The sequence below is a fragment of the Parasteatoda tepidariorum genome, chromosome 7 (assembly GCF_043381705.1).
Source record: "Parasteatoda tepidariorum isolate YZ-2023 chromosome 7, CAS_Ptep_4.0, whole genome shotgun sequence".
NCBI classification, from domain to species: Eukaryota; Metazoa; Arthropoda; class Arachnida; order Araneae; family Theridiidae; genus Parasteatoda; species Parasteatoda tepidariorum.
Window position 1 is genome coordinate 57,963,175 of NC_092210.1, and position 12,484 is coordinate 57,975,658.

General features: G+C 32.1%; 1 long non-coding RNA gene across 1 annotated transcript; it reads right to left on the reverse strand.

The window, feature by feature from the left end:
• Positions 1 to 2,655: 2,655 nt before the first annotated feature.
• Positions 2,656 to 12,134, reverse strand: LOC107450626 (uncharacterized). Its single transcript, XR_001584965.3, has 3 exons — positions 11,985 to 12,134; positions 9,203 to 9,444; positions 2,656 to 2,914 (listed from the first exon to the last, which is right to left on the reverse strand). It is a non-coding gene; the product is annotated as an uncharacterized lncRNA (long non-coding RNA).
• Between the last annotated feature and the right edge of the window lie 350 nt (positions 12,135 to 12,484).

Below are 12,484 nucleotides of genomic sequence, written 5' to 3' on the forward strand. Positions count from 1 at the left end.
ATAGTGTGTGAATGTGTCCTCCCCGTAAAACGGGATGTGACATTTGCATTTTGTCTCCGAAATCATCCTCAGGAAAGTTTTCCAACCCGTCGCCAATAGCCCATTATGCAGTCCTAGTGCGGCGGTAATGAATGTACCTGCACATGCCTATATATTAGATCAAACGATTGCGCGTTATTGCTTTTTAAAAACAGAAGCTGCTTATTGATTTCAGACCATGAACTTGTGACTTTCTCTAGTAGGGTCCGGTACTTTAATATCTCAATCATTTAGACCCAAGGGGCCACCCTGGTCAAGCAGTATCACTCATCAAACGTTCTGTAGCATGTAGGTAGAGGGTTCGAATTCCATCGTAAACCTGGATGCATATTCATGCCGATCTCTTCTGTATTGTACAATGTGTCTTTCGACTTGACAAAAGCTTAAAAGCTGTGTTTATGTATTTGAGTACACAAGCCTGCATTTTCTTCACAAGCCTGCATGTGTACCAATAAATAAATAAATAAAATGTCAACCTAAACATGCAACTTAATTTTAATATTGATCTGTCGCTGTGGTTAATTGAGTTATAAGATGTTAAAATCTTCCAGCTGCGTAAGTTTTAGATTTTTTTTTTACATAAAATCCATTAATTTAAAATATCTTGCTTAAATAGTGCTGTCTAGATAGTAACAGTGTTGCTCAGATGGTATACTGGAAAGCGTCACTGTCGATCATTGGTTATACCAGGGCTTTATTTGCAGAGATCAAAGTTGGCGGTCCTATCAGAATGCGTTGTCACTGATTGCATTTTAGTGGCTTAGAATTCACTTTAATGCACCAGCCCCGTACTAAAATTGTATCACTGTTTTTTAACTAAGCCTGTTACTGTTTTCACGTGATTGTCCAATTATTTTTTGTTCTTCAGATCGGTAGTTTTTGTGAGAAAAGAACAATTATTCTGAACCCCTCCCGAAATGAAATATCTAGATAGCCGTAATAAAAAATATAAAGGGCAGAAAACTGAGATTTATTCTTTTTAAATTTGACCTTAAAGTGTTATACGTAATTAGTATCAATAGTTGTGTTTGTTGTTGCTGTTTCTTATGTCACTTGCCACGGGCAAGCCTGCTTGGTGAAACCGAGCAAATTTAAGGCAGTGTGTGCGCTTCCTGTTTTTCAGTGGCGCCATCTACGGCCAAGAATTCGACTTCATTCATCCACAGATCGTAATTTTGACCTGAATCAGAGAACGATCGATCTCATATCCAGTACCCCCAGAGGTTTTGATAGTTATCAATAGTATCAATAGTTATTGTATCAACTGCAGTAAATTTAAAGCAATGAGTCTGAAATCAAAATAATCTAGTTAAATAAAATATCACTGATAATTTATACTTAACCAACAATTTAGAGTCAGAATTTGTAACTTTTATTATTTTTTTTATATTTTATTTGCTCCTTTTTTTCGAGAAATTATTTTTGACAAGATTGTAATAATATTGACAAAATAGTGGAAAACAAAATTATTTAAAAAAAAAGAAAAAAGAATGATATGAAAAAAAAGAAAATAATTTAAAAAAAGGAAAGAAATATATGAACATCATTAAGGCATTTGTGGATTTTTTCCCCTCCTGATTTCAAACCGGAATGGTGCTGCATCGGTTTTCGCGTACCTTCACCACTGCATCCAAACAAAGAGCAGTATCAGTCTGTTTAACTAGTACAATCCTTGGAAATCTTTTTTTTTTCACTTTTAATTAGTTAATAATTTTTAGTTTCCCTGTCTATTAACAGTACTTATTCATTGTTTATTCTTTTCATATTTTTAAGCTTATTAGCAGTTCTTATCGTGAACTTTCATTGAGTTCTTAACAACATGCTTTTCAAATCTTTATTTTCCATGTTAATACGCCTTCTTTGTAATGCTCATTAACAATTCTTTTTACAAAACTTATTTAGCTCGTAATTCAATTTTCTTTAATTTTTTTGCTTTTCAATTTTCATAAATTGATTTATAGACTATTTGCTATTAAGCAGGCTATAAATAAATTTATTTTTCGAGATTAACAATAATTTTCGCTTGCAAATAAAGTTAAATTTTCCTTCTAAACTTAAAAAAAATGATGATTCGATAGTAAAATAAATATTTAATGTAACCTTTAAAAAAAGAAATTGTCTGTGAATTGTTACATTTCATATTTAATATCCGGTGGCTGGGTGGCGCAGTTGGTTTGTCGTCGGTCTTCTGAGCCCAAGTCTGCGGGTTCGATCCCCGACCCAGACACCGGATTTTCGGGATGTAGAAAATCCTCAGCAGCCAAGTCGTATGATTACGCGGCATGTAAAAGATACCAGGAGTGCCTTATTGGCTCCTGGCATTTCCGGAAAAATTAAATTCCTAGTGCACTTTAGTATCCAAATAGAGTCTCGGTGCTGCCATCTAGTGTGGCAGAAACTAGACGTCCAAATTAACATGACTGACGGTATCTCACCCATTGTGGTGGTCCTGAAAGAGTGGATACCACCTCTGGAGAACGTACTAGGTCTGCTCATCGGCAAGACCGATTGTACAGCTCATTGGAAATATAAAAAAATATTTAATATCCTGTCTGATGGATAAAAATTTTTTTATTACTCTTTATATGAAAATTTGATGTAAGAAAGTAGTCAATAAAACTGGTTATGAAAATTTTATTTAAAAATGATTGGAACAGATAACTGATACAATGTGAAGCTTGATATGGAGCTAGTTAAAAAATAAATACAACTAAGTCCGATAAACATTTACTGATAATTGGCGGAAACAGTAACTGTAGTACTCTTGCTATTCGTCGGATTTGACGTTTGGTAATCTTTTTCAGTGGTTGACTTTGTTACTAAACTATTTTGATCATCTTGATGCTTGCAAATAAACAAAACCTGCAACCAGCAACTAGAAGTAAAATAATAATGAACAAATTATTCGGAACTTTTTGATCCTGGACATATTGTAAAAATATATAAAAATAGATGCACAAAATAAAAAAAAGGGACTTAGCTTGAAATGCGCGTTTAAGAAGCAACAAAGTTTAAAATGCCAGTTTAGGAGCTTGAAATGCATGTTTAACTCCTTACGGTCCAGAAGTACTTCAATTTTTATTTGCAACCAGGTATAATTATAACGATTAATTTTAATAATTAATTCTAATTACTAATTAATAAATGATAGCACATGTGGCCACAGCCAGGATAGCCTGGTCGGTAGGGCGCTGGACCCATGTCCGAGAGTTCGTTGGTTCGAACCCCGCCGGCCGAAGACTCCCCGTGTAGTTGGTGACTGATGCACGTTAAAATTCTGTCGAGTCGCAAAGTCCTCCATTTTTCCATAGCAAATCAAAACCTCTGGGGGTATTGGATTGGAGATCGATCATTCTCTGTTTCAGGTCAAAATTACTATCTGTGGATGAATGAATGGGTTCGCCTTATAAACAGGTGTGACGTATGGTGTGGCGAAGTTGAATTCTTGGCCATAGATGGCGCCACTGAAAAACAAGAATCGCGCACTCTGCCTTAAATTTTCTCGGTTTCACCAAGCGGGCTTGCCCGTGTGGCAAGTGGCATTAGTACCAACCAACCAACCACATGTGGCAACAATAAGCGCCATAAAAATAATAAAATGATTTGTGCCTCTAAATGCTAAGCAATGAACCCTGTATGTAGAACAGCCATGCTGCTTAAAAGGCGCCATTGGTCTGTTAAGGGTAAGAAATAAACATAGCTCAAAATGCTTATTTAAGGGAAGCAGAATTGTTTGAAGAGAATATACCGAAATAATATGAAAATTCGTTTTGTTTCTTAGCATTGCGAATAATCATTTTTCGTCCCGCAGTGGACTGATCGTTAAGACACGGTTCCCAGCAGATCATCGAAGTCAAGCATCACTGACTGCGGTCAGTGTGCGGGTGAATGACCAATTGGATCAGTCTGCGTAGGGACCGAGGGTGTGCGGTATTGGTCCTCGTTAAACTGTTCTTCCTTAAAGTGCTCGACTTCGCGTGCAGGTCGTCGGGCTACCGAAGCGGGGGGGCCATCCCCTCTGCAGAGGATCAAAATTGTGATGGCATGTCTTCGGATCATCCTCAGGGATGTTTCCCAGACCGTCGCCAATAGTCCATTGCGCAGCTCTAGTGCGACGTAAATGATCAAATCAATCAATCAATAATCATTATTCACCAATTAGTTATTTAAAATGCATTATTCATTCAGCATGAAATAAATAATCCTTATAAATTGAAGAGGAAAGATAAGTTTGGTTGTGTAAAAACTTCATTTCTATTTTCTTTTTCAAAAATTATAAAGATAGGAAAAGTTGACAGAAAAAACAGAAAATTCAAAAGTTGTCAACAAAAAAATTTGAAATAAGAAAAAGAATGAAAAACAAAGCTTAAAAAATGGGAAAGCTGAGAGAGGCAATTCAGAGCAGGTGGAATTTCCAAGCACTATGAAGAGGTGATTCGAAACACTCGTTGCAATATGCATTCATATGAATGGAAACAACATTCTGAAGCACCAAATGAGCTAATGTGACGTATGTGGGTAGAAGCTCAGCGAGATGCACTGGAATTTTGTTTTATTCTTATGAATGCCGATTCCTTAGCTAATGACATGAATTCCTCCCCACTTCTCTAGAACGTTTAAATCCTCATGTTTGCCTTTCTCGGCTACCGCAATTTTTCTAGTTATTTTTAATCTTTATTTTTCCTTTTTTTGGTGGCAATTTTACGCATTTTGTTTCAAATGTGTTTCAGTTTTCTCATTCACGGCTGGTAAGTCTTGAGAATGAGTACCTATTTTTTAGGGCTCCAAAAATATCAATTTTCAAACGAAGTTTGTACATTATCAAGTATATACAAATTCTATATGATCATTTACTTAAACAGATATTTCCATATTCTTAAATATGCATTTTGAGATCTATCAATTTTTAGATATAACTATGCCATTAACATTATTTTTTCAAATGATTAAGCAAAATTGTCACAGTTTTCTTAAACGCTCATTTTCAATGATATTCATTTTTTGATGTCTCACTTCAAGCTATGTTCACACAATATAACGCAAAATTTTGAAGCTATGTCCAAACTAAAGAATTCACCGTAGAAAAGTTCTTAATTAGGAAAATTAGCTTTTTCATCAATACATTTTTGCAAAACTTTTTTACAAAACTGTCTTCTTAAGTAAAAAAAATATTTTAGTTTTTTTAAAATTCCATTCCATAGATTCTTAATGATTGTGCTCACTCCTATCAAAATATTTTAGTGAAATACTATTATTTTGACTATTTTGAAATAATTTATTTAAATTATGTTAAAAAGAGGTTCAAGGGATGAAACGTTTGCCTCTCAATGAGATGAACCGTGTTCGAATCTTAGCGATGGCTGGTCGATACGAATTCTACACCAGGCTTGCATCAACTACAGTGCTGACGTAAAAATACCCTAAGTGCTAGACAGATCATGGGTTTTAGTCAGCATGTTGTCAGCCTAACCGTGAGAGGTTTTCGTGGTTTTCCTCTCTATGTAACGCAAATGGGATTTAGTTCCATCAAGAAAGTCTTCCAAGAAGGCGAATTTCTCCCAATAATTGATCCAGGAGCTCCTTTGTCCTCTGGAATGGATTCAAAATTACAAATCTACGGAATTGAACATCAGTAGTCGTAAACCCGAAATTGGGTCTGCTGTCCAATGAGGGTTATGAAATAAAATTATGTTAAAAAAAGAATTAATGACTTTTTAAGTCTAAATACTAGTTTAAATTACAATTTATTTAGCTGCAATAATTTTTAATGAAGATTTCGCAGCTTAAATAAGAGCTTTGGAACAATTTGAAAAAAATGTACGCCCAGCAGCAAGAAAATGTGATCGAAATGAAGATGACCACCGAATTTCGGCTGATACTCTAATAAAATATGAGGCGTCACATGAAGGTAGATAGTCAAGAAAAAGGGATAGAGTAGCATTTGAGACTACTAAAAGTGGTGGAGAAAAAGTATCTTATGAATTTGATATTGATGCATTACAGTTAGTAGCAAAATTGCAGGATATTTATATGGATTATTGATCCCAAAACGTAAAACGCAATTGACTTGAAACTATGTTACTCTTACTTGCTGCATCTCTAATTAGTACAATTTACATCCGATTTACTATAAATTTGAACTCAATGCTCACATTAATTATAGTTTTCGTTGTACGCTGAAATTTTTAATTGGGTTGACTAGTTTTGAGTATTAATAAGTGTAACTTAATTTTGTTTATTCTTTTGAATTTGCTTTTCAAAACGCAGCCTTTTTGTGACAAAAATTTATTTTCAAAAATTTCTACTAGCAACAAAAACTACATTCCTTTTTTTTTCAAAAAAAGAAAAAAATAGTACAATAATACATAATACATAGCGTTATCATTTGAGAAGGATACTTCTACAACTTATAAATACAGCAAGTTTTAGATATCTAAAAAAATAAGTTATAAACATTATTATATGTATATAAGTTATATATTATACAATAATTTTTTTTATTATTATTATATATAAATTATATATATTATTATATAAGTTCGAATTGCTAAAACTTTTGTATTTGTAGCATAGAGAAAAAAAGATAAAAGTAAGTACAATAAGATTAAAAAAAAAATGTATTAAGTTTATCGCAATCGTTGCAAAATGAATTTAAAAATAATTAATCTTTTTTACAGGATTCTAGGAATTCTATTTACAGGATTTCATCAATGATAATGTCAATGATAGGTAAGCGAATTTTTACGGTTGGAACGTCACCCATCAGATCCGGCAAAACTCTTTCTAAAATAATGTGATAGGTATTTCCGTCGAGGCGTTCATGTAGAAGGTAAGGGCCAATCAACATGTCACCAATAATACCAGCCCAAACGTTTACGCTGAAACGTTGTTGATGTGCATGGGCACGTGTACATCTTGGATTTTCATGCCCCCATACGTGCATGTTGTGCAGGTTCACGACACCATCCCGTGTAAGGCAGGATTCATCAGAAAACAAAATCCATGATGGAAAATCTGGCTGTGCGACTCGCTGTTGCAAATACCAGCGTGAGAATGCAATGCGTTTGGGATAATCGTCAGCGCACAATGCCTGTACTTTTTGGAAGTGGTAAGGGTGTTGTATGTCATCGCGCAGTATGCGCATTATGGTGGAACGAGCTACACCCAAGACACGTTCACCTTCTCGGAGACTTCTTTGCTGGTTGATGGCATACTCCTGTAGCACGGTTTCTTCTACGACAGGTGTGCGTGTAGCACGTTCTCGACCGATGTTGCTACGTGCTACGAAAGCACCTGATTCACATAATCAGCGGTACAATCGTCCAAACAAAACATGACTTGGCTGACGTCTGTTTGGGAAGCTCTCAAGGTACGTCCGTGCCGCGGCTCGTCCATTTCCATCAGCGGCGCCGTATACGTAATGCATGTCTTCCATTTCTGCTTTACTAAACTCATTCATCCTTCTCCTTCAACGTCCACGCCTGAAATAATTGTTTTTCCCACTCTCCCGTTTTCGTGTAATTATCGCCCTCTAGCGGTCGCAGTTTTAATTTTCGGACACAAGTTCCTATGTAAATCTTGTTCATCATGATATGACAGACCAGCATGTTAAGTTTGTAAACGACCTTTTGGGACACCCTGTATATCGAATAATTTCGTCAGAACGCATTTTAAAATACGAAATCATAAGGACTTAATACTGTGGAGTAATTCTGAAGAGGAAACTATGGACTTAGTTAAGTCAGGAGAGTGGCTAGAAATATAGTTTTTTTTCCTCCTATTCCAGCATATCTCTGAAATTATTTAAGAAAATCAAAGTATTTTTTGCACGCAATTAAACTTATTTAAAAATATTTAAAAGTTTCAAATATAATGGTTATTTTTTATTGAATAATTTAATGATGATTGAAAATTTCTTAAGTTGTAAGATATACTAATTTTAACATTGATTTAAACTTGTAATTTTAATTTTCAAACTCCAAAGTTAGAATGATATTGGTCAAATAGTTTCGGAGTAAAAGAAATCAAGACTGTCATGTAAATTTTTTTTCTTCTCAAGAACTGTTTGACAGATTCGGTTCAAAATTCAACAGTTCTGCCTGAAGTAGAATTAATATTAAAGGGAGAAAACTTCAGACCACTCATTTGAATAAACTATTTAGATCTTTTTTCCTAGATTGCGAAGACCTTTTAATATTTTGAGAGTCTCATTTTGTCAAAAGAATAAATAAATAACTGATCTGTCTTGCGTCTGATATTGAACACGAATTATGGCCAGCTTAAATGGAAATATCACTAGCAAAGATTAATTAACCTAATTAAGAATAGCTTTTCAAACAATTTTAATTGCACAACGCAGTTCGATCATTAGATCAAAAGTTATTAAGCGTAACGTTCATTGAAGCCATCATTTTTACAAATGCTTTCCCATTATGTATTAAAATCAAGGCTAAAAGATTTTTCATAAAATATTAACAAATGGAATGTTTCAAATATTACTTTTTTAATGATTGCATGACTTTGTTTTTATACAGTGCTCCAAAAAAACGAAAAAAAAACGGTCCACTCTAATTAACTTTTGATTTAATGATCGGATATTCACTTTCTAGGCCTCAAACATAATGGGAGTTTGAGAAATGACCTCGAATATGCTAATTAATTAGTGCAAAAAATATTTTAAGTAATGAAATCAGGCACAAAAAGCACTTTCTCTGAACAAACATACTTTTTTTCTCACCACGGATTCGGATTTCTAACCCCCAAAATATAAGGGCAGCAGCAATCTGGGAAATAAGTATCCCATAGTTTGGTCAGGAGAGCGATCCAAAGTTTTGACCCCTTAATGATAATTTTACTTTTTGCGTATTTTTAAGCGAATTGAAAAATTTTTGCGCACAATTATGTAATATGTTTTTAGAAAGATAATTCTATGCAAAAACTACATTTTAGTAAATATTTATAATTTTTTTATTGTTTTATTAGATAGTAGTCGAAAAATTTTTTGAATTGTACAATATTTTACATCATTTTAAAGTATGTATTTTTACATAGCAAAATACAAAACTTGGCTGAAATCGGTCGAATAGTTCCTGAGAAAAAGGAGTCAAATATTTAAAATTCGATTTATAATAAGTGGATATTTATTTTTCGAAGAATAACTTACCAAAAAGTTGTTAGTGACAATATGGCAATGAGACCAGCTAGTGAAACATGAAAGTAAAACGAAGGATGGGAGTAATAGATATAACTTAATGCCAGTGTGATACCGAGAATTAGAACTTCTGCAAACATGATACTCTTGAATGGAATTTTGACCAGCTTATCCTTTTGCTTGACGAAAGGTTTGCATAAGCGCATTTTTCAGAGCTCTGAAATACTCCAACAGGATCTATTTTGTAGCATTACCTGAAAAATAAAAATTTATTTAATCTTCCTTGTCACTTTCGAATTTTTATCAATTTAATATGAAGGGTTTTTAGCTATTTAGTGGTAAGCCGCATTTTTTAAAAAATTAAACTGTTCATTAGTATAGCTTCCATATTGGTTCTTTTTAAATTTTCTACTAACAACACAATGTATTGCTGACATGACATTGTAGTGCTTTTTAGCAAAAGGCTCTTTAAAATTGCTCTTCTGAATAATTTGAAAATGTTGCTTACCATTATATTGAGCCAAATCCCTCATATGATTTCATAATTAATAATATTATGAATTGGTAAGAAATAATTATTTGAAAACAGAACAGAAAATTCAGGCACACTTGGAACAAGGATTTTTTCTTTACAAAATATATTGTTGATAATTTAAGAAAATAAAAAAATTTAACCCTTTTCGAGAAAGGTGTCAATTTTCGGAAGACTTATTCCAAGAATATTACAAAACGCTGGATATGTAAAATTATTTGCTTTGAAGCATCAACTCTCTTTCAGCAATCACTGTTCTTCAAACTAAGTCACTTCGTTTTGCAGTAATGTTATGTTAAAATACTTTAGGGATAGAGATTTATTAAAAATTTTTTATTTAGTTTATCTAAAATTAATTTGAATTTCAAGACCACTTCTTTGAGGAAAAGTGGGCTGGATTTTTACCTTTTGTAAAAAATTGGCAAACTTCTGTGCTTACAAAATAACCCAATTTATAAATTCTATATTTATAACAAAAAATAAACTCAATGAAAAATGATCAAATGAATGAAAGCATAATGCACAAAATCTTACATGAGGACCCTAATTTCCTTATTTGTCACCAGCATAAAAATGATAAAATTTATAATGGCATTTTTTACTTTTCAAAAATTTCTTTACACTAATTTTAATTACTTAATAATTATTCTTTATTAATTTTAATTATTTAATAATTATTCTTTACACTATTTTTTAATATTTACCATTAATATTAATTTATCATCCTATTTTAGTATTATCTGCTAATATTAAGGTTATTGTATTGATTACTATTGCGAATCAATGCTTTAAACTAAAAGTGGTGTTTCTTTATTAAAAAATATACCTATGACATTTCTTTACTATATAACCTTCTACGATAAACATATTTAAACATGTATGGAAAACACTAGCAAAAAAAAGTTTAGCGTGGAAAAAACTTCTTGAGAAGGCCAAGGCCCACCCTGGGCTGTCGAGCCATTGATGATGATAATGATCTAAACATATCAATCATTTTAAGATTATTAAACAGTAACCAATTTATATTAACTTCGAACATCAGCTTTATGTAAAACTGCATCCTAAGAGCATATGCGATTAAAATAATGAATTCACAATTGTTAAACTTCATTAGGGATAAACTTTTTGCATTGTTATCTGTCCCGTGAAAAATATTTAAGCAAATTGTTTTCGCGGATAATCGAAATTTAAAAAAAACAAAGTTTTAGATGAAGATGTAATGGTAACGAAGTTCAGGTTTTAATTTTCTTCCAATTAATTAACCGGAAATTAAATCTATGTAAATTCAATAAAAAGTTTTGGAATTTCTTTTATTTGAATACTTTTGAATTTTGATGTAGCTATCAATTTATCATTAATAAGTAAAAAATAATTGTACCAATCGTAGGAATAAGTGAGCGAAGCAAGCAGGGGCATAACCCACTAGTGTAAAATAAACTTAAAATGTTCTCGGAACAGTTAAGGTTCTCATCACATAAATTTGCACAGCGAATATTAATAAGAATTGAACAAGAATAAAATATTGAAAAGAAAATTTTTTCTTCCAGAAATCGGTATCTAGTTGCATTAGAGTTATAGCGCTTTTTAATAAGTTTACAAATGAGCGAGTTTAAATTGACTGAATAATTTAAACGCAAAAACAGATAGTAAAAATGAAGGTTGTAGAAATGTGCATAGCTAAAATTACATGATAATTTTTGCATAATAAGCGAAATACAGCATTAGCATAATATAATAATAACATAAAATAACAATGATAAAATAATGAACATAAATAATTGAAAGAAACGTTATTCTTCAAAAATTTATCCCATATTTTCTTCGGAGATGTATGCCTTTGGGGAAGTCATTGAAACGTTGCTAAAACAAACTGAAGTAGTATAAACGATGGTTATACGAATATCTTGTAATGTGGAATCAATATTTTCTTAAATTCAAGTATTTAAATACTGCTTTATCGCTTTTTCTTACCTTAAAACTTTTTTTATTCTTCATTATTGAGTAATGATTTTCATGCTAAGTCAGCGAACACTTTTTGAGAAAATGTAATTTAATTAAGTTCGCAAGGACTTATTTAACTCACAAATGCCACAATACGTTACAACTTTTTGAAAACTATTCACAAATTAGTATGTGTTCGTAATCTGTAGAAATTATAAATTGAAAAAATTAAATAAATTTTTATGGTAAAATATTTAAGTAAACGAATAAAAATTGAGAATTAGTTTACTGTTTCAAAAACGTCAAATAATTGTAACTTACTTGAGAATGTTCAACCGATGTCAATTTCAACTGTCTATTGTTTTGTTACATGGAAAACAAAAACGATATCACAAACACTTAAAAATTAAGTTCTCGTTTCTTCGATTTGACTGTCTTAAGAATAATTGATAACATTTTGACGAAACATCTTCAAATAAAAATAAAGAAAGATGAGTGATGAAATTCGCCACTTAAGTGAAGTGATACGTGGAATTTGATAAAAGTTTTATAAGGGCTTGAGAATTTTTCTTAATGTTTTCCTATCAGAAATAAGTTTTTTTTTAAAAATTATTTTCTCAAATGACTTAATATTCTTATGCCAAAAGTATTTTAATAGCTTTCTTTAAAAGTTTCGATTGTCATTCGAATTATAATCATTCATAAATAATGTATGATATGATGGCATATGATAATATTAAATTATAAATCCCCCCAAATATATAAGATTGAATTTTTTTTGCAGTATAATCTCGCAATTCAAAATTTTTAAATTTAGCGTT